Source organism: Lactuca virosa, chromosome 2 (assembly GCF_052849685.1).
Source record: "Lactuca virosa cultivar CGN04683 chromosome 2, Lactuca_virosa_CGN04683_v6, whole genome shotgun sequence".
Lineage (NCBI taxonomy): Eukaryota > Viridiplantae > Streptophyta > Magnoliopsida > Asterales > Asteraceae > Lactuca > Lactuca virosa.
The window spans coordinates 164,528,398-164,552,568 of NC_136427.1; the positions used below are offsets into that span (position 1 = coordinate 164,528,398).

The window sequence follows — 24,171 nt, forward strand, 5'->3', positions numbered from 1 at the left end:
GCAAAAAAACTTCGTTTTTCATACAAAAATCGATCAATCAAGCATCAAAGTCACTAACAAACAGCCCTAGGCTCTGATACCACTGATGGGTTTTGAGCAATACATCAATCCTATAGTGTACATGCAAACCCTAATAGCTTTGGATCTAGTTTGTCTCATGAACATGCAATTGATAATTCAAAGCCATAAACCCTAGATCTAACATATTATGAACTGAAATAAGGTTTAGAGATTACCTTTGATTGTTATGTAGCAATAACAATCAATCCTTGGCTTCTGAAAGCTTAGTGCCTCAAGTGTTGCACCTCTAATGGAGTCACAAACACCACTAAGCAACTTGGATGAAGAGGAAAGAGAGAGGAGGCACCAAAAACGGTTGGAAACCCTAAAGGAAGTGTTAGCCACATTTTTGGGTCTCAAGGGTTCTTTAAATAGGTAGGCAATTAGGGTTATCTAACAAGGAAACCCTAATTTGACTGCTTAAGCCCTAAGCAGCCCATGGACCCCTTCTGGAACATGCCTTGGACGATTTCTAAGGGGCTTCCCCATAGAATTCGTCCAACCTATTATTCCAAGGTGATCCATAGCCCAATTGCAATTATCTTATAATTACAATTCTAGTCCCCTAAGTTTAATTAATCTCTTTTAGCCACAAAATTAATTCTTTATTAATTCTTGACTAATATTAATTAAACAATATGATTTCTCCTTTAATATATTATTCTCATAATATATTAATAAATCATAATTAATCCTTTCTCTCCTTAATTCATCCTACATATTGCTATGGTGAAGGCAACCCAAAAGGACCATGCTCATAATCGGGTCAAGTACATACCAAAATAGTTATGGACTTAGACACTAATCCAACAAGTAGGTCTTACATCAAACCATATAAGGGAAAATGTTGACAGCTTTGTAGTCTAGATAGTGTACTGAAAGGCAGAAATATTTTACAGGAAAGTGCTACATAGATCATAGGTACAAAGGCCATTCCTTAAACCAGAAGGGAAGATGAATAGAGCATTTTCTACCGACGACGGGTACCCATCGGGTGAACCCTCAAGCTTGCCAGTTGACGCTCCATGTCGAGAAGGTGTCGTTCATAAACTCTCTGGCGAACCCGGAGTTCTATGACTTCAGCCCGAGTCGCAGCAAGCTCTTGCTGCAGGGCCTCGTGGTCCGTTGTAGACCTCTCTCGAGCATTTTCAAGATGAATGGTACAAATGGTGTGCATCCTCGCATTGGCATCAACTTCCGTGATTCGATGGAGAGCTGTCCTACCCTGTATTTCATTTCGTGCAACTCTACGGACCAGGATTGGCAGAATCCTGTCTACTGAGCCTCCTTCGCTCAGGTCATAAAAGCTTCGGTCTCCATTGAATGGCATGGGCTGATTCTGCTCTTGGCTCCATGTTTCCAAGCATTCCACCCATGCAGGAGTCGGGCCTTGAAAAGCCGGACGAGGGTTAGGATTTGGGACAGGAGCCACAGGGGGTAGGTTATTGACTTCAGGCTCGGAGTCAGAGCCATCCGAGAAGCCTTCTGCGAGGTGATCATCCAAAGGGTTTAGGTGATCATCTTCTGGTTCAGCTTCCAGCCATCCAACATTGCCTTCGTTTGGGAAGTACGGGTCGCCAGGAGGATGGAATCTAGCCATGATATCTACGCGAGAAAAGGGGTATAAGAATCTAATATAAATAGACGTACTACTTAAGATAATTATAAGATGATCCTTACCAGTTACTTCACTACTTGCATAGTGCATACCAGTTATATGAAATCAAAACAGGATAGACCTTCGAATAAATGACCCTAACTCCAAATCCACAACCAAACAAGGAACAGGAAGTAAAGCAAAGATCACAGATTCTAATTCTATGACACCTTGATCACATATAACCTTAGTGTATCCACTTAGCAACTATTGACCTACTAGTAAAGACCTTTTTAGTTCTCAGATAAGTAATTATAGTAACACAAAATACTCCTATAGTATTTTAAGTTCATGTTTTGTTCAAATGTTCTCATTGTAGTAGTGTTGGTAAGTTTTTAGACTTGTTGCCATATCACAACCATTCTCGGGCATATGCTAATCATTTCTCGGACCAACATAGTTGATCAGGCTATGTCACTCCTAGGACTGACCATACATCCCCAAGCCTACTTGTGATATTCAACAACCGTAATACTTTTGTTCTGTCCTAGTGACACTGATTTTAGTATGAATGCAGGTATGTATACTTAGTTAATTATTTTATTATTTAAAAGTATAAACTCTTGGTCAGAGTATTTTAATCCCATTTTGTTTATAGTTTGTATATCTTTTATGGGTTAATATACTTGATTCACTATAAACAATGCTCTGATACCAATCTGTCACACCCCAAAACCAGAACGGCGGAAACGTTCGGGGGTGGAGGACGTCATGTACAGTATCACAACACATAATAATAGTAAACAAGCAAACAACATCATCCATTGCATTAATAATGTAATTTAATACAAGTGTTCTGTATAGTTTATAAGACACCAAAAATATGAATCAAAATAATAGATGAGTCTTGAATGTGCTCCATTTGCTCAAAAGTTGGCATCGGTACCTGTCTACTGATGACCTGAGAATACAAGTTATTTTGAAAGAGTTTATCAGATTTAGAGCTAGTGAGTTCATAAGTATTTTAGTGTCATTGTGTGTATGAAAATGTTTGTAAGTGTTTGAATGTATAAGTTTGTAAAAGTTTGTAGATATTTGTAAATGTTTGTATCTCCTAGAAAATCCTATATTTTCTACTAAAAGTAGACTTCTATCAAGGCCCAACTGTTCTGTATGTTGGTTTCTTGTAAAAGTGTGTAATTTTCCCAAGTGTGACTATCGTTACCAAAATATAGTTTATACATTACCGTTTATTTGAGAAGATCACAATGTGAATGCAATGGGAAAATAATATAGTACTGTAGTGTTGTATTATAGTGACTACTGCTGTACTAACTACCTTAAACCGGTTATTTATTAAGGTATAATGTGATTTGATTGTACCATACTATCGACTAAAAACACGACGATGAAAGACGTCGGAAGAAATGACATTTGGCACCCGTAGACCTGCAGGTCCCACTGTAGCTAGCAGCAAGGTGTAGGATAGTCAATCCAGTATAGATCTATACGCAAATTCACGCTCTCCCCCCAGGAGACTCTGGATACAAATCGAGCCATGGCAGTGATGACATGCCCCGAAACAGTGGTTCACATTTATGTTATAGGATACTTGTATATGTATTGTATGTACTAGAGTATTGTATGTTCTCTCATATAGTGTAGTGTATGTAATGTTTCTCGTTATAGTATCCTCTAACTGTTTCTCATCATAGTATGTTTGTATAGTTTCTCATAATAGTAAGTTCTCTTAGTTTCTCATCATAGTATATTTGTATAGTTTCTCATAATAGTATGTATTGACTCATGAATGAACTGACTCTTTGTATGCTTCATTGTACTAGAAGTAATGATGTAGTATCTTCCTAAACTATACCTATTATAGTTTACTAGTAGAATTGTTTGTATGACTAAATGTATCGAACTGAGATAAAAGCTTTTATGTTTATACATATATACATAATATATAACTAAGGATCAAACGACACTCGGACAAACAACAGGGTACCCTAAGTCTACAACCAAACAAGGAACATGAAATAAAGTGAGTTATCAGTCCTAAGTCCTTCAAACCTTACTTATATAACTATATATGCATCAGACATGGTTTTGACAATATATAAGTTTGAAAGCTATAAAGGAAAAGGTTTGGCATAAAGTAACAAGTTTGATAAAGAGTTTAGTATGTAAAAGGGTTTGATAAACATTTTGAAGTAATTGAAATCCATAAGTTTGATAACAGTTTGAAAGTAATAGAAAATCTATCTGTTTGTTCTAGTTATTAATCACATGCGATTGATATAATAACTAGAATGTTTCAACTTGTATCCCCCCCCATAAAAGCATTTAAAATCATTTAAAAGGTTGATTAAGGGGTATGAACTCACCTGTAGTGAGTAATTCGGATGAAAGATCGATATAGGATTGTTGGGTGTCAATTGGAGACTTGAGCACAACTGAATCCTATTAACCATATAATGACATATATATGTATACAATTAGTGCTTATAACAACTAATTATTGAATTTGAACCACCTTAGGGACTAGTAAACACTTATATTGAAGTGTTACAACCATATATGATTGTATATAAGGGGTGTATAGCTTTACAAGGGAGTGTATGGTCAAAATACACCATATTAGTGTGTGTGCAGCCAGGGTGTGTGTGCGGCCGCACACTCCCCATGAAGTGTGCCAAAACGTAGTTTAAGGCTTTAGGACTCATCTAGGAAGGTTTCTTACTTCATGCTTTAGTCTTATATGGAGTTCATTGCCATTTTTGGGCCTAAAAAGGGTGTGTGCGGCCGCACACCCTTTATGAAGATGATAAAATCGAGTTTTTCAAGTATATCATCACGTGTTCTTAGAATATAACTAGTGTATACGCGTTATAGAGTCTTGGAAAGGGTGATTAAGGTCCAAAACTTAGTGTGTGTTCTTGGTGATTTTGAAGATTTAACACCAAAAAGGTGTTTTCATGGATCAAATCAAAGGGGAAGGCTAGTTAAGGTCATGTAATAGCAAATCAAGGGATGAATCACTTACTTATTTGAAGATTGTAGTGAAAAGTTGGATGATACTTGAGAGGATTTCGAGTTCTAGCCTTGAAGAAGTCGGAAAAGTGCTCAAAATGACCAAGTGTTGAATATATAGGTGGGAGTGTGTGGCTGGGATGGGTGTGCGGCCGCACACACTTGTGTGTGGCCGTACACTCAAGTGTGCGGCCGCACACTCCATATGTTGGAGTGTTTGGCCCGTATTTGCTTGATATGCGTCGAGTTATCCCATTTCTAGGCTCTTACCTTGATTGTACTAGGTTTAGAACATTCAAATAGACCCTAAACAGTGCTAAAAGATAGCAAAACGAGTCTAACTTTGATAGATTTGAATAACCATACAAGATAGAAATTTCGGGTTGTCACAGCTTCTGGCTACGTATTTCGTTTGTTCATCAGAGTTCCAATTTGATGGAATTCATTTTCGTGATGGCCCGATGAAAAACGAAACAGGTGGTATTGAACAAAGTTGAGAGGGTTACCGATGTTTCATTTTTGCTTGATGATGGCACAGGTCACGTTGACTGCAATAGATGGTATTACAATTTTCTTATGCTCATTTGCTTATATTTCTCTCTTATTCTGCGTTTTTCCCAATATAATTTAGGTGGTTGTGATGTTTTAGGGTATATGAACCAGTACACAGAAAGGAGATGGAAGTAATAACATTCCTTCGATTCAGACTTCCATTCAGGTTACAAAAGTAAGTTCTTCACTCCATACATAATCAAATCCTTACATGGTGACATAACAGAAAAACATGAAGGTCACTTTGAGCAAAGCAAAACTTCTTAGAAATCCTCAAATCAAGCTTTTTCAGTCCTTATGGTGTTTTAGATTGTTGTTTTTTCTTTGCTTTGTGTTTTAGATTGTTCTCTTTTCTTTGCTTATAAAAAAAATTTGATTTTTATGGCAGAAAGACTTTAGAAGAGATAGCTTGGTTATTTGTTTTATGTAATTTACTTTGCTGGAAGTTGAAAACAGGGGTAAAAGAGTAATTTTTTACTAGGCCTGATTGAATTTGGGATTTAATGGTTTTGCAGAGGCCATGGAGTTCCTACTTCTTTTCGAAGACATGGACTTATGTTGTGAAACAATTTCCACTTATGGGTGAGTATTCATCATTACATGTTCATAGAGGGAATGTTGGTAAGAATGGTGTCATTTATTCTATGAATACCATTCTTTTATCATTCCATTCCATTCCACTTTCATAAAAATTGCAACATATATTTTCTTGGAAAGATATTTATGTTGCTTAACCGAGTTAATAAAAGAGGTTGTTACTATTTTCAGTTATTATTGGTTATATCTTTCATATTTTATTTATTAATAATTTTCATTTTGTTTTTTCTCTATATAGATTCTACTTCTACTTCTACATCATATTAGTGTACATGTCAATGATTTGGAGGCTAAGGGTGTTGAAATTTTTTTCCATCCATCAGAAATCAGGTGGTAGCAACAGGAAACACAAGGGATAAAATAATCGCTTTTGTGTTAAGAGCATGTTTTATTAGACAACCAAGTGAAAGTTCATCATATACCGGTGTGTGCACTAAAAGAGAACTGCAAGAAAAAAAAATTCAAGGATGTGAGTGAGAATTTTGTTGTAATGACAGACCAGGTAAAATATAGTCTGGCACATAACTATCTATGAGGTATTACAGATTACTGATCAATTTGGTTGAACCCTTGCCATCATTCATTGTTGCTTGGGATATAGGAAAGATGAATACTTGAAGATAGATGGTGTTGGTGATCTACCCGAGACCTTAGATTTAGTTATGCCGACACTAATCCCAAGACAACAGTGACCAAAACAACAAATTATAACCATGCGGTCCAGGTTTAGAACATTTCTACCTGTTACTGTCTCTTTCAAAGTCCTTGCGACCAACATAATGTAGGCGTTTTAACAAATTAGAAAGAGACATTGCTTGTTAAAATTTTAATTTTGTTGCCTAATCAGGCAAGAATATAGGCATGGTTGTATAGAGTTACTATAGAATAAGATGGCTTTGGTAAATAAAGAAGGGTTAAATGCAATATTTAGCAACTTTCATAAAAAATGAGTAGCGTGTTTTTAAATTTCATTATGAGCATATCATGTACTTGTGCTTTTCTATGTTTTAATAATCCATGCATGTTTCATTTAGGGAGCACTTTTATCAAATTATTTTGATTTTAGGTTGCAAATGACGTTTGTACCCTTTTACCAATTTTTGTTGCTGCCAATGTGATTGGCTGTTTAGTTGTTAGAATGATCATTTTTTACATTCAAAAATGTCAAAAATAAAAAAGGTAACAAAACCAATTGAAAAAGTGACCACGGGCTCACTCAGTAGTTCATATGAAAAGTCAACATAATGGTGAAGATGAAAACACGAATTCAGTTGAAGAAAATGCTGACATGGATGCTGAAGAGGAAAAGCAAGAAAAGAATGGCGATGCTGACGTGGATGAACAAAAGAAAGATGCCAACAATGTGTGTGTATATATATATATATATATATATATATATATATATATATATATATATATATATATAGAGAGAGAGAGAGAGAGAGAGAGAGAGATTCCTTTTACGGTTTGAATTCAGCAATCAGGTGTTTGAATTGAGGATTTTAGTTGATATTGAAGTCATCGTAATTCCTTTTACCATTTATTGTTTGTCCAATGACGAGGAATTGATATTTCTTCAGCAATCCAGCGTTCTTCGTTAAGGTAAAACCCTAGCTTGCCTTCCAATTTCAGATTTTTTTTTTCTTTTTCTTTATATAGATGTAAAACTGTGTGAGTGAGTTTATTCACTTTTAGTAAGCTCGATTCTTCCGGTATTTATTTAATTATGTTGATATTAAATATTAGGGTGTGTATTAATGGAGACTAAGCAAAATTATTATTCATGTGGGTTTGATAGAGTAGTTTAATTGCTTAAATTGGAAATGATTTTTGATGTTAGAAAAATAAATCTGTGTGCTACTGTTTTTTGTGGGGTTTGGGGTGAGGTGAAGAGCCTCTATATGATAGGTGATAGGTCCATTTCTTATTTGATGTTGTATTATTTCTTGTCAATTTTTATTCAGTTTTCAAAGGCAATTGTGGGTTTTAGATATTGTGTTAATGAAATTTGTTGAGTATTCAATCCTGGCATGATGAATTCATCTTCTATTACAATAGTTCCTTAGTATTAGAGGCTGTTTGGATGGGCTTTTGGAAAGTGCTTATTTAACTTCAAGCCACAATGATCGGTTTCTAGTTTCATACCAGCTAGCAAGTAGCAGCAACAAAATTAATCATAAAATCAAAGGGTAGAGAAAAATTACTTAGATACCCTTATTTTATCTATTGCTTTGTTACTAATCAAGTTTTTTCATCAAAAGTGATTATTATAACTTGAAGCTGCAGAAGAAGTTCTAAAATGAAATCTCCTGCATACTTTATTACACCTTTTAAAAGTTTTTTAGTATTTGGAAAGATTTTTCCATATATATTATTGTATTCCACTTCCAAAGTTCCAGTCTGCTGATATATAGTTATATGTTTGTTTTGTGTGTTTGTGTGTGTGTGTGTGTGTGGCTAGCTGCTGCCAAACTTATTCCTTGGCTTCTTTTGAATCTTCTTCACAACAAGTGCACATATGTAAGTATGCATGCATATACACACACATTTAATATCATATCATATCATATACATACAAAGACATCTTGCTAAGCATATGCATTCAGCACTTGTGAAAAAGATTTTAAGAAAATCTGAAAAATAAGTGTAACGTCCCAAAAATCCGTACCAAAATTTTTTCTTTAAATCATTACTAAAACCAAATTCATAAAAACATATCATAAACCATAACATAATTCAGAGTATTAATTTCCAAAACATATGTTCATTATCAGAGTAAAACATCCCAGGCTGTCTAATCTATGGTGTGTGCCATGCGATCACCCCGAGCTCTTCCCTCCGCTACCGGAAGTACCTGAAACCAAAACTGAAAACCGTAAGCACGAAGCTTAGTGAGTTCCCCCAACCTACCACATACCATGCATAAACATATACTACACATACTGGGCCACGCCCGCTATTTCGGGCCTCGCCCGCTACAACGGCCCCGCCGCTCCAGGCGAGGCCTGGCTTTGAGCCCCACTCGGATACAGATCTGTTTCTCTTAGGCCCCGCCTGTCTCTGGGCCCCGCCCGCTAGCCACATAATACAAATAGCATATAACACCTAACTGAACCTACCCTACTGTATTCCTGTCCTTAGGCATCGCCAGTCTTGGGCCTCGCCCCTGTCCTGTCACTAGTGAGTCATGGAACCCCGTCCAAGCTCCTACTGTAAGTGAGATACGGGCCCACGCCCACACTCACTCCATACCTATCCCGGGCCTTGCCGCTGCTCTGCTACTACTGAGATATGGAACACCGTCCATACTCTGCTATTGGTGAGATACGGGACATCGCCCACACTCACCTTCCTACCAGGCACATACATGCATCACACAGACAACAAATATACTCTATCATGCAAACCATTTCTTGGGCACCCGCCCGACATCGGACCGTGGTCCTGAATATCATACTAGCAAACAGTGCCTAGGGCTAACCCCCGGGTTTTCCTACTCATAACTACATGGGCCGGCATTGTGGCCGTAGACCTATTCACACAAAAGGGAAACTCACCTGCACTGCTGAACTTGCTGATAACCCCTCTGGATGCTGACCGACAATTCCCTGAACCGCTGCTCCGCTAGCTCCCCGAGCTACCATTATCAAAACATATATCACTTAGCCTAACTGTCCTCCAAAAAGTCAACTAAGTCAACTCTGGTCAAAGTCAAAGTCCTGGTCAAAGTCAACCTTCCAGGTCAACCCTACTCGCCGAGTCTGCCTACTGACTCGCCGAGTTCATACGCTCAGAGTCCTTCCATTCGCGACTCGACTCGCCGAGTCAGCCCCTGACTCGCCGAGTCTACCGATTTCCGAGTCCTGTCCTGTCCAACTCACTGAGTCTCCACTCGACTCGCTGATTCGAGTCTTAACTCGAAGGGTTTGGAGTTTCGCGACTTGACTCGCCGAGTCCAAGAACAGACTCGTCGAGTCCAAGGCAATCTTCAACAGACTCGCCGAGTTGTTCATCCAACTCGTCGAGTTCCTCCTAATCTTCATACTACTCGCTGAGTCCACTCGAAGGACTCGCCGAGTCTATTCAGTCCTTCATACATTCAGAGGCTTTTGAGTCATGCAGGGACTCCAAACTGTAGATCCACTCTTCCAAAGCCCATTCCTCATGTAAAGTTGCAAACTTTACGTGTATCTAAGGAGATCTAGGCTAAACACACCACCAACTAGGGTTTAAGACAACCATGCATCACCTACACCCTCAAGACTGATATTTTAAGACTCTCTAGGCCAGAATACATTTAGATCAGAAGTAGCAACTTCAGATCTGGGCTCTAACTCGAAATGGTTCAAGAACATGGCATAAGAGCCCCAAATCTCACAATCAAGGTTGATCTACATGCAAAAGAGGGAAGGTAACGACTCATTACCTTCAAATGTTCTGGAAAGGCCCTCAAACTCCGGATCCACTGCAAACCCTTGAATCCCCAAAGGTTCCTTTCTTCCTTCTTCCTTCAAATCACTCAAAAATGGCAAGAAACTTGAATGAGCAATAATGGGGGCTTAGGGTTTCGGGTTCTGGATGGGAGAGGCTATATGGAACCTTAATGGAGAGAATAAGATGCGTAAATAGTGCCCAAAGTCCCGGGTTCAGGGTTTCCCTCTTCAGACTGGACTCGCCGAGTCCTCTTTGCCGACTCGCCGAGTCGATTACTTAATCGATCCCCGGATCCCGCTCCGACTCGTCGAGTTCCTCCCTCGACTCGACGAGTTGACCCCTTTGACTTAGGGTTTTCTTTCCTTTCTTGGCCTTTCTGATCTTGAGTGTTACAATAAGTTTGGCAATAGTAACTCTCATGTTTGATGTTCTGTTTTAGTTTATATCTTTCAACTATACACGTTCTGATATAGTGATTTGTATTGTGCCATGAGCTGAATGATTATACTTACCCACATTTATGTCTTTCCATACTTGGTGTATAATTTCATCATGTATTTCCCTTGGGTTGGTTTGGCTATATGATGATAAGTCATGGTTAATGGCAAACAAATTTGTTTGGGCTATGTTTCTTGATATTGCTATCTTTTCTTGGATATATATATATTTTTTTTATTGTGTATGAAAGTTGTTGAATTGTTCTTTCTAACTTATATTGGAGTTGTTTAGATGCTTATGACCTACATTATAATATACTAAGGTAAAATACCTAAGGAGATTCCATAAGTAATTTTTCTTCAAGGAGATCATTTCACATACCCACATCACATGTAGGAAAATCCGATCCAACTAGCAAAATGTATAGATTTCCCTGAATTTACTTTTATGAGGAAGCAAAAGTGATGCTTTTGTTATATCATATTTACGAAACATGTGACCTTTGCATATGAAGGTTCAATGCCCTTGACATCTCTATTATCTTATATATAATGCCTAGGGATTCAAATAAGTTAGCAGGTAAGAGGACAAAAGGGTTGCAGGGAACTGATTTAAGAAGCAAGCTTTCCTGAAATTTATGTAACTTTCAAATATGTTTTTTTTAACATATGTTTTTGTTTTCATTATATCCGATAATATATATATATATATATATATATATATATATATATATATATATTAAGAAGCAAGGAATAGCAACTTTCACAGAAAATCAGATCTGCCCCTTGAACATCAAAATGGTCGTGAAAACCAAAAACTTCATTAGTTAAATGAATAACTCATATGGATGTCATCATGACAATGGGTGGATGTGTTTTTTTTCTAGTAATTCAAGTACTTGTTAGACATTGAGGTGGCCAAATCTTGAAAAGGCATCTCCTTTACCAAACAATAGTGTGCCCTTCACATCCTTGCTAAGATAAGAATGCTTGGAAGTATGGTACCTAAGATGTGTTTCTTTTTTACTTAATAAAGTTGATGGGGACATGACTTAATTCAGGAAGCTATATATTAATGTTTCTTTCTTTTTGACTTAATAGAGAAAGTCAGGGAAATGAGACCCCATTATGTCCTAACCTTATACAAATTTGCCCTCCTTTGTTTCTCTTATCCAGTTCCCCAAGCTTGCTGTTAATTGCTCAAATATATTTTTATTTAAGTATGTGATAGTCTAGTATGTGTGTGTGTGACCTTAAACTTTGAAATTTAGAATTTGATAAATCAAATTTGTTATTAATTTTTTTTTTATGAGCCAATATAACTACTTATGTAAAAATATGTTCTATGTAAGTATTTAAAACATTCAGAATTAGTTATATCAAGTATTTAAGATCACATATTATTATGTATATCAATTTTTTTTTAATTATCAGAGTAGTTCATAAATTAATAATTTCTTTGTTGGTTACCAAATAGACAATCGTTTTTCATTGAGCACTAACAGAAGGGTGAGATGGGCATTTACTGTCATTCTGACTATTTATTCAGCCGAAAGATGAAACAACCTTTGTTCATTAAGCACTTCCTCTGAGAGTCCAGACCAGACAGAGATAATTTATTATGACAACACTTCCTGTAGGCTATTACTGAAGTTGTAGGAGCCAGTGAGTTTCTAAAACGTTGAAGAAGTTGTAGATTGATAATTTGATAGAAACTTTATGAGGAAAAATTGAGTCCAAGAATGGAACAAACTGGATGAAGTTTGTATTATAGAAGAATATGGAGAAGAGTAAGAGCAACCTACTATTTTGGGCATGTTTTAAACTTATGATGGTGATAAAGACTTATGTAGTTGTTGAGCACTTGAACATATTTTATTTTGAACTTGTTATATATATATATATATATATATATATATATATATATATATATATATTCTTTGATATATGTCATATTAATCATGAGATGTTATAAAGTTTAATGCCTTAATAAGAAAAAAGTTTGAAAGTAGAATATTGTAATGGAAATAAGTGGAATTAAGATGCTATAGTGTACAAATAAATGGAAGTACGATGCTATTTCTTGCATTGGATTAGGCGAACAAACATTTGCAACTTTTTTATTTCTCCCATTGACATTAGTCCAAGTCCAATGCATGCCAAATGTAGAATAACCGGTTATGTTCCGTTGTTTACTAAAATGGTGATGTGCTTACTTTTTGTTATCAGTTACCCGGGCGTACAAATAACGAAATCAAGAACCAAGGTGACGACAGCGTGCAGGTTTACTAATTTACCCTCCAAACACTAAACGAAAACACTTGGGCACATTCCCAAACGGAGATACATCATCATCACATGCCGAAATCTTGCCAAATAACAACTTCTAAATCCCAACATTGGAGTTCAAGAATTTAGGATATTTGCCCCAAGCCTCCTGGATATCCCCGGAGCCAATTTTCTCGATATTCCCGTCCTATTCCCGATTTCACATCCTCCCAAAAGAATCAGAAGATCCAATCCATCATGTCCCATCTATGATGGTGGTGGTGGTTTTGAGTGATATTTTTCTATATGAAGATTCGCTCTGATTGGTCATGAAAAGTCGGATTTGCCCTCACATAATAGGAAAACATCGGTTTGTTGGAAGCGGTGCTTTACGAGTCACAGACATTGAAAACCTCAAATTCAAAGAATTCCAATTCGAATGATGCTGCTTGTTCATCTGATGATGACTGGGACTGGGAGGCTTACGGGGACCCCATGTCACCCTTGGGTCATTCTGCTATATCTGTCTTCACTGACTATACTCCTCATACCTCACTCGATGAACATCATGATCAATCCCTCGAGGCAATTTCAGGTGATACATAATTCTTTCATTTCTTTCTATTGCAGTTTTTGTCTTATTAAGAAAAAAATCACCTAATTTTAGCATTCTACTTTTAGTTTTCTTTTCTTCCTTATCAAGAAACACATTATAATTTGAAAAATCTACTCAACTATAGCAGTTAGAATTGTTATAGGAATAGGAGGGGATGAAAGTAGAATATGCTATAATAAACAAATCAATGAAAGCATGTTGCTGTTTCTTTCTTGTTAATTCATAAGTGTTGAGCCCTGTATGAGTATCACTTTCAACTTCAAAATTTTCATGTTCTGATCAGTTATCGAGTTTTGCTTAAATCAGTTTATAGTTATTCTGTTGGTGGAAGTTGAAACTTGAAAGGCTTATCATCATTCATCACTACTGGAACCTTTCAATTCTTTAGGTCTAAATGCAAGAAAATAGCAACATACTTTTATTTCTTTCTATTACATCATTATACATTGACAGATCTAGCCACTCATCCAAATAGGAAGCAACTCTTACTGCTATAAATAGGTAGATTTTTCAAAGTAGAATATCTTAACAAGAGCACAATACTATATAACTGGATAGATTTCAATGTACAATGAACACAGATTTATAGTAGGACGCTGTTATATACAAATGAGGGAAAGTAGGTTGTTGTATCTTGCATTTAGCCCTTTTTCTGTTCATTTTTTGTGCAGTGCCAGTAACTCTATCATTTAGAACAACAATCAATATGATATGAATATCCTTATTCTTTTTGATGAAATTCCCTTTTATTTATTTTTCTTCTGTGGTGTGAAAGAAATGAAAGTAGGACACTATAATACACAAATAAATGGAAAGTAGGTTGCTATTTCTAGAATTTAGCCGATTTATGCCGTGCAATAAGATGTGAGTTAGTCATAATAAATATGATTGGTTGAGTTGTTTTGATGAAATTTGTTTTGTGTGGTGTGAAGTGAAGCAGGAAGCGGAAGCAGGAGCAGCAGCAGATGAAACTGGTGGTAAGCAATCGGAAAGAGAAGACAATGACATGATGATGAAGTATTGTGATAGGGAAGTTGCTACTGGGACCCACTAGTCTGGAACAAGTTAACAAATTTGGCACATGGAAAGTTTACACAAAGCCACGTGGAGTGGAGGGGAATGATTGGGGCTGTTGGTGATTCTGTTAGAGAGAATAGATTTATTATATAGGTCATGTTGATGAATGAGGGAGATCATCTTTTTGTTTTCTAAGAATGTACTCGGCTGTATGAAGCTTGGGCAGGAAGACTCACTCATCTGAGCTTCTCTGATTTGATTTTGGAATAAGATCTCTGTTCTCTCTCTCATTTATCTGTTTTCTTTTCTCCATTCTTATCGTATTGCACGCCAGATTTGCTTCTCGACTCCCCCTGGTTCGGTGGTTCCACTTCCACTTCCACTTCAAACAAAGATCATTGTGGGATGCCAATGGTGCACTTTTTCCTGATGATTTTTGCAACGCCTCCAACCACATCTCTATGCCCGGGCCTTCATCACCCTTTGATGCTTGATGATGAAATCTTTCTCATCAAACTCTTAAATACTTTGAAAATTTTCTTGTATGAATCCATGGATTAGATGTTTTCATTGTGAGGAGCTCTTATTTGGTTAAATGTTGTTGAGACATCAGACCCTTTGTTGTTTCAACTTTCAACTACTTTTAGGCCTGACAATGGAGCGGATCCAAACCCATTAAGCAATTTTCAAATGATAATCCAAACCTGACCCGTAACCCGCAGGGTTTTGAATGATTAAACCCATACCCTTATCCACCGGATTTCAACCCTTTTACCCGACTTATTTACAATATTAAGTTTAGGCTATAATTATTCATTAAAACACATATAACATGATCACTAAAACCAAACAACATTATAACTTTTCCAATGTATTATGATTGTGGAATGTCGATAACTCGATTGCAGCCTTTTCTTCCGAAGACCTTTTCTTCTTACTCTTGCGTCTTGATTGTGGAATATCGATTTCAAAAGATTATAGAGTCGGTTATATTAGGAGTCGACTGCAATCGGTCATTTGGATTAGTAACTGAACTAAGAAGTTGAAGTAGAACATCTAACAGTCTAACTCCTCGACTCCTTTATTTGAAGATTGATAAATGTATTATTACTCATAAATAATTAATTTATATTTCAAAATTTTAGACGGGACGGGTCATAAACGGATCAGATTGATAATGATCCATACCTGACCCTTTTAATAAAAAGGTTAATGGATATGGGTCGTTAATGGGTAAACGAATCATAAAATATGATCCAAACCCATTAATTTTGCACGGGTTTGAAGTGGATCAAGGTCAAAACTCGTTCCATTGTCACGTCTAACTACTTTGGACGCTTGACATACCTTTGATTTTCCCATGTTATAGACTCATTTTCGCTATATTTCCACTAACAATATTCGTCAATTATATGTCACTAGACCAATTTTAAATTTAAATGGACCCTGGAAGTGGGTATTGGAAATATATGATCCTTCATATCCGTATATTAACATCTACTTTGACATTTGGTTATCAAATCTTTATCATAGGGAGGGAAAGGAAAAGAGAATGGAAAATCATTATTATTTTATTAGACTATGCACTTGTAAACAAAGGGAATAAAAGTTTATAACTTTTTATGTTTTGGAAGAGGATAACAAGAAAATAAGCAGCTGTGTAATTTTTATGCTTCTTGTGTTAGAAATAGCAATGCATGTACATTTATTTGTTTATTAAGACATTGCATTTCTATTGCAGGATTGTATTTTTTTTTTTAAATAAATGCTACCTTATAAATCTATACATTATAGCATATGGTATTTTTTAATTTTTATCTTTATTTTTAAAAATCTATCCATTATAGCATATGGTATTTTTATCTTTATTTTGAAAAATCAACAAAAAAAAAATGTTCAAGGTAATTAAGAATAAAAGTAAGATGCAAAATAATAAACAAATGAATAAAAATTCATTATAACCCTTTAGATCATTAGTCATTATAGGGTGCATTTAGATTCGTGTAAAATATGAGATAATATGGCTGCTTCTAAAAAAAATCTAAAAAACAAAGGTAGAAGGCAATAAAAGGAGAACGATTAAACTGATACGTGATATGGGGAATTGCTATAAATATAGAAATGTAATATTAGGTTATTAAATTAATATTATTCAATGTTGCTAATTTGCCTCTAGACGATGATTGGTCCAAAATTGGTTATACAATCATACAATAACTAAAGTTTATACATTAACCTAATTCCATATATATATATATATATATATATATATATATATATATATATATATATATATATATATATATATATATATATATAGAGAGAGAGAGAGAGAGAGAGAGAGAGAGAGAGGTATGTTCCGTTGAGATTAAAAATAAAATAGATATCTTGAGATTCAACCTCAGCCACGTATTTCACATTTGCCGCTCTAACCCTCCGACGTACCGACACGGCAGGCCTGGTATAATCATAAATGATTATACAATGCCACCCGTTCATTTTTCTTCTGCCACCATAACCGCCATTGCCTTCCAAACCTACCCATATTTGTCTCAAGTATCATCACAACGCCCTAACAATATACATAATCGTAGCGATCGCTCATTCCTCACTCCTAGAGGAATGCTAAATATCTCGTAACTGGCCTCCCGGCCTCTCTCTACTCACCCATCCATGAAACTTCCACCAACCCTGCAGCACTAGTGTATGCTAACAATACATAACGTTGGATCCTATAGACTTTCGAATATCTGATCCTACCCTAAGCCCTAATAAATATGAACAGAACATAAGGCCAAATCAAACATTCTCGGGCTATAAGATCTTAATTATGTACAGCCGCGATACATACACAAGTAACTACAGTAATGATGTCAATCTCATATAAAGAAAACCCTAGGCTAGCAGGCATCATGTAATCAGACAATTCTATCATGCAATTCCCGAAGATCCCTAGCCTAGTACTAGCATGTTGTTCTATCATATCACCTAATCAAATAACCGTATGGTATTTTGGGGTCTACTTACTGGCTCCGGCTGATCGTACACTTGTATCCTCCTTTTACTTATTTTGAAAACCATTTAAAAATCATTTTGAAAATTCTTCCTTGATTTGAGACTGGATTCACACGAGTGTTCCTCCAATTCACTCAAACCAATGCTCTGATACCAACTTATAACATCCATAAAATTCAAGTCAGTTTAAAACTTTTTAAATCATTTAAAACCATTCAGTTATTACAATTTGTTTTCAAAATAGTTTAAACATCAGAGTTCCCAGAAATCAAAATCATCAATCGAGGGAGTGTACGGTCACGCCTTCGCCTTCCTGTGGTCATCCGCTGAACCTGTAACAATAAAATGAAACTGTAAGCTCGAAGGCTTAGTGAGTTACCCCCAAAATACAAACGCCATACCGATATAACCATAACATATAACATAAGTAAACAGAACAGCCATGCATCTCGAGTCTACAGTGTGACTGGTCTGCCCGCACCGAGCCTTCAGTCCACCTGGTCCACTCTCTGAGTCTACAATATGCATAATGAGCCTTCATCCTGACCGGACCGCCTCGCAGGCCTTCAGTCTATCTGGACCGTTCTCCGAGCCTTCGGCACGTCTAGACCGCCTCGCAAGGCTTGTAGCCTATCCGGACCGCTCATTGGGTATGTTGGCCTTCAGCACAAAGCAGGACCGCCTCAACCCAACCCCCAATCAAACAACCATGTACACATATAACAGATAATCATATAATAGTCTATAGACAACAAACTGATCTAACAGGTCATATAGCATAGCCACATACTATAACCAGGATACCAACCTAACCAGTCACTAACATAACATCATCTTATATACCAGGATACCGACCTAAACCAGGTCACTGAACATAATACCATTCTAACTACCGGGATGCAGATCTAGCAGATCAATAAACATATCGAGCAAATACCCGGATACAAATTAGATAAAGGTTCGGCCTTGGTGCCTTAGACCCTGTTGAAATAGTGAGGATAACTCACCTTGCAATGCCGAACTGAACCACAAAATTGCGCTCCCGAAACGCTACCCCAACTCCAACACCTATAACTACCAATGATCCATACTCATAAATTTCCAACTTCCTAAAATGCCCCAAAAGTCAAATAGACAACCCTTAGCCAAAGTCAAGGTCAACGATCAAGGTCAACAATCCATGTTGACCCAACTCGTCGAGTGCAAACACAGACTCGTCGAGTCCTTCCAGAACTCGAGTAGTCGTGAAAAACCCCCCACTGACTCATCAAGTTTCCTGCAACTCGCCAAGTTCAAGCGTGTCCAAACTTCGGGAAAACCCAAGTTGACTTGCCGAGTCACCCCACTGACTCGCCGAGTCCATGCAGAAGTCCTTGCATGACAATCTTCATTGGACTCGCCGAGCTAACCATGCAACTCACCGAGTCCCTTCAGTCCACTATCCATTTAAATGCTTTTTAAGCCACTTTAAGGTTCCAAAATGCAGATCCAACTTTCCAAGGCATGTTTATCACGTAAAGTTGCAAACTTTACGTGCATGCAGGGCTCTAAAGTCTTATAATGTCAAAACCACGCTTGAAATGGAGTTTCACACTTAAGGAGAGGTTCATACTTGCTAAAGCTGAGAGCTTTATGGACTTGGAGACCAAAGAGAGTTCATATCTAAAGTTACAACTTCAGATTTGAGCTCATACCCAAGAATAGCTTCTTATTATGCTAGAAAATCCCTAATCTTTAACCAAATTATATCTAGAATGAAATGAGGCCAAGGTAATGACTTGATACCTTCCAAAAGATGCTAACTGAGGTAGATATCAGATCCCCACACGTTCCTTGCTTTTAGCCACTTGCTCTCCAAGTTCTTCTTACAAAGATCCACCTTCCAAAGCTTAAAACACCCAAGAATGAAGCACACACACAGATTAGGGTTTGCTGGACTCTCAAGAGGCTGCAAGGGGGCTGAAGGAGGCTTATGATCCTTTAAATATGGTGCAAAACCCTGAGAATTAGGGTTTCATCCTTCAGCTCCTACTCGTCGAGTCCTATCTTGGACTCGGCGAGTAGGTCACTTAAACACGTGGCCCAAACCGCTCCTACTCGACGAGTCAGGGCATCCAACTCGTCGAGTAGACCTTGCAACTTATGAACATCAAAGCCATAAAATTACCACCTGAGAGTCGGGGCGTTACAGAAAAAACCCTAAAAATGCATAAAAAAATTACATAGACATCACAAATTTTTTTTTTTTGATTTTATATTCTTAAAAATCGCAGCTTTTTTTATAAATTCTCAGAAAAAAATTAAAAAATCGATTTTATTTATTATTTATTTTTTTTCAAAATAAAAATCAGTGAAATTATATAAAAAGTTGCGATTTTTGAAGAATATAAAGTCAAAAAAAAGATTTGGGATCTCTAAGTATTTTTTTTATTCATTTTAGGGTTTTTTTGTTTTCCATAGAACGTAAACCGAAACATATATATATATATATATATATATATATATATATATATATATATATATATATATATATATATATATATATATGTGTGTGTGTGTGTGTGTGTGTGTGTGTGTGTGTGTGTGTGTGTGTGTGTGGGTGAGATCCGTTGAGAACTTATAGTTTCCCGAAAACCTAAGAACTAAAGGTAGAGCGTTAGATCAAAATTAACTCATTAAGCGCATGATCGTCATCTTACCGAACTCATTTAATGTTTAATTTTTTTATTGGAAATATTAATAAAAAATTCTAAAAATTAACATAATAAATCAAATTTTGGATTTTTTTAAAAAAAATAATTTTCGATTTAAAAAAAATGGAGATTTTTTAATTTTTTTCAGAAAACATGAATTTCAAAAAAAAAAAAACAGCTTTTTTTTCAAAAAAATTGCAATTTTTTCAACAAAACTGCATTTTCTTCGGAAAAAACTGCAATCTTTTTTAAAAAATTGCATTTTTTTTAAAAGTACATTTTTTAAAAATCAGTAAATTAAAAAAAAAAACTATAATTTTTTTAACTAAAAAGTTCAATGTTTTAGGTATATGCATATTTTTTCAAATGCATATATGTAAATTTCTTATATTATAATATCCCTAAGTAAATCATAAAAACTCTTATTTTTATTAATCAATCTATAAACATAATACTACAGCTATTTTATTCGATACAAAATAAAATATATATAAAATAAACTACAAAGATTCACAGTATTATCATTTCTTTATATCAAGATTTTCATATTTTCTTCAGTTTATCACTTTTCACCTCTTCAATATTTTCCACAAATTCTTCAAAATCTACAAGAAAATTTTAAAAAAAATGATTAATGCAAGAACACTCATAAAAATGCACATGTATATATCATGTGAGATTCGCATATGATTATATAATGTAATATTCACATGTGATTGTATCTTTTAAGATTCAAATGTGAAATGCACAAGAAAATTTAAAAAAAAATAGTTAACGAAGAACACTCACACAAAATGCATATGTGCATATAGACGTAATGCCTATGTGATTCACTTGTGATTTACATATGAATCACATGTAATTGATACGTGATTCACTTGTGATTTACATGTGATTAATATGTGAATTAAATGTGAATCACATATAATTCATATGTGATTCACCTCTTAATTAATTTTTACATTAAGAGCTGCAAACAACAAATACTAGAAATCAATAATCAAGCTTGAAGAAAGACTTATAGAGTGGGGTATCGGCCTAGGTTGGGAAGTTGTCATTGCAGGTGTCTTAATAGATGACTCATCTTCTGAAGAATGATGATGATGATGATCATCAGCCATAGCCATAGATGAAGTCGGGCCACTTCTTGTTGTCCACAAATAACCTCTATTTGGTGGAGTTGAACTTCCAGCCAATGATCTTGCTGACCTACAAATAGATTTTACAGTAGTTTCATCATATTAAAAAAGTGAAGATGATTAGAATTCTTACATTAAAAGGAATTAAACTCAAGAAAATAAGTCCTCCTTTTGACCAACATTCTCACAGCAGTTCCAAAAGGCTCCTGAAATGTAGATGAAACCCATAACCCATCAGAAAAATCATTTTGAACAGTTGCTCACTTGCAAAGATCACCAGTTTCAATTCTAATCTAGAAATCTAAACGGAAAAGAAAAAGTATATTTAATCAGAAGTTTACCTGAAATAAAGTAAACAATTATACTATAGCTTAGGTCGATCACTAGATATCATCTTCCACACAAAATGCATTGCCTTCTGGTTATGTTAAACATAGTATCGATTAGGTCCAACCGTTTGTGGCATTACCGTGATTAACAATGAGGATGAAAATTAATTCAAATTTCCATTGAAGATAACGGATATTAAATCGATGCAGGTTCAAACAGAAAGTGGAAATCAAATGCAAGTGCAAATAAATACTTACAGGTTGATGTTCAACAAAAGAGATATAAGGATGGAGAGAACTCAATGGTAAAATAGATTTGTGGATCCTGGTATGAAGGCGAGAAAGAGACGACGAGGAAGAACTTGTAACGTCGGGTTCCTGGTAAGGATTTATCTCTAAAATTATTGAATTTTCTTGTAGGACTCAACGATTTGGAAGCCTAGACTCGTCGTGTTAAATGGACTTTGTCCGCGTAGTTTAATGAACCAACTCGTCGAGTTGGGATGCCTCAACTCGACGAGTTGGCGGCTGAGTATGAAACCCTAATTTTCAGGGTTTTGCACCCTATTTAAAGACCTTAAACTCCCTTGAACAGCCTCCTTATCAACCTCTTTGTTCTCCAAAAACCCTAAATCGAGTTGTGAGCCTCTTATTGGGAATCTTGTGGTTTTGAGTGGATTTTTATGTGCTTTTTATGCTTGGTGAAGGATTTAGAAGAGCTTGAAGTTGTTTAGCCTGGAGGGAAGAATTAGATCCAGAATCTCACACACTTTTGGCAACCATTTCAGGTATAAAGTCTTGAACTTGGTGATTGATAGCTTAGATCTCTCTTGGTTTAGATTCATGGACCTTTTTGGTCCCATTAATGAAATATGATGAACTCTCATGGTTGTGATGCTGGGAATTTCCATTCACGACGTTATTTGGTCCCTTGATTCATAAAGTGGTCATGTTTTGGATTAAAATCCTTCCATGCATGAGAAAATGCCATTTCCATGGAAGTAGGTTGTTATATCTCGAGTTTAGATCCATTTGGGGCATGCAAAGCCATCAAGATATCGACTTTATGGATGTATACGTTGGAAGCAACTTAGATCTACATTTTGGAGCCTTAGATCTGATAAAAAGGGATTAATGGATTAAGATGGTGGTTTCTTGGCAAACTCGACGAGTTTATGGATAAAATCGGCGAGTTGTCTCGTTTTCTCCCGACTCTGCAGTAGGATCAACTCGGCAAGTTGAAGGAACAACTCGATGAGTTGGGTCGACTCGGCCCTTTGACTTTGACTTTGACTCTGACCAAGTTTGATCTAGGAAAATTAGGAAAATTGTAGAAGATTTGTAGGTAAGGGAAGTGTTTGGGTCGGGGATAAGGTTTGTTAGAAGAGCTTGGGCCCAATTAGGAAAAGTGGGCCATAATTGGGCTACTAGTGGGTTTGGGAAGACTATCTAGTGTTGGGCCTTTTGTGTTGTGGATTTGGGCCTTAGCCATGGACCATATTAGGTAAGGGGTAAAAAGGTCATTTTACCCCAAGTTTGGATTAATGGATTTTGACTGGGTGTTATTTTGTTCTGGTAGCTTGGGGAGTCGTCAGAGCAGTCGCTAGAGATTTCTTACCGTGAGTTTCAACATTTGAGGTGAGTTTCCTCACTGGGTTTATCGGGTCTAAGGCACCAAGGCCGGCTCTTATATGATATTGTTGATATACTTGTTGTCTGTGTGATACTTTGTCACAACTAGCACTCTCGGCTAGGAAGTTATGTTTATATGTAATCAACTTTTGATGTATTCTGCAACTTTAAGCTTGATAATATATGATATTCATTCCAAGAACCTAGTTCAATGCATGTTATACATTCAACATTGGGTCGTAACCCTAATGTTTCAATTCAATCTCAAAATGAGCCATGATCCTCTTACTGGGCCTAATGGGCTAGTAAACTTTCAATTTGGCTATTTTGGGCCAAGGAACTCTTTTTGGGCTCTTATTGGACCCACAATCATTAAACTATAGTATTTTGGGCCATAATGGACCTAGAATGTCTCACATCATTTTCATGGGCCTCTTTTGGTCCGTAAGCTCCTATTGGGCCCTAATGGGTCGAAAAATTTCTTATTGGGCTACAAATTCTCGGTCATGAACCAAATTCAAGCCCAAGGTCCATTTTCTTTTTCCTCCATCTCCATTCTCGGTTTATAAAAAAAAGGGAAGAAATGGAGATGACACCTCACTATTATATGTTGAATATCCATGCAAAACCTTACATGTAACTAGAATCAAGATAACTAAACCAATGTGTATTACCCATTAATCATCTTGATCTTCCCTCCCTCTCTTCTTCTAATCTCGGCCGAGAACCCCAAAAACCACCCACACTTCTGT

At 36.2% G+C, this 24,171-nt stretch overlaps 1 long non-coding RNA gene across 1 annotated transcript; it reads left to right on the top strand.

The window, feature by feature from the left end:
• Positions 1-7,272: 7,272 nt before the first annotated feature.
• Positions 7,273-14,901, top strand: LOC145159682 (uncharacterized). Its single transcript, XR_013737851.1, has 3 exons — positions 7,273-7,441; positions 12,940-13,573; positions 14,527-14,901. It is a non-coding gene; the product is annotated as an uncharacterized LOC145159682 (long non-coding RNA).
• The last annotated feature ends 9,270 nt before the right edge of the window (positions 14,902-24,171 follow it).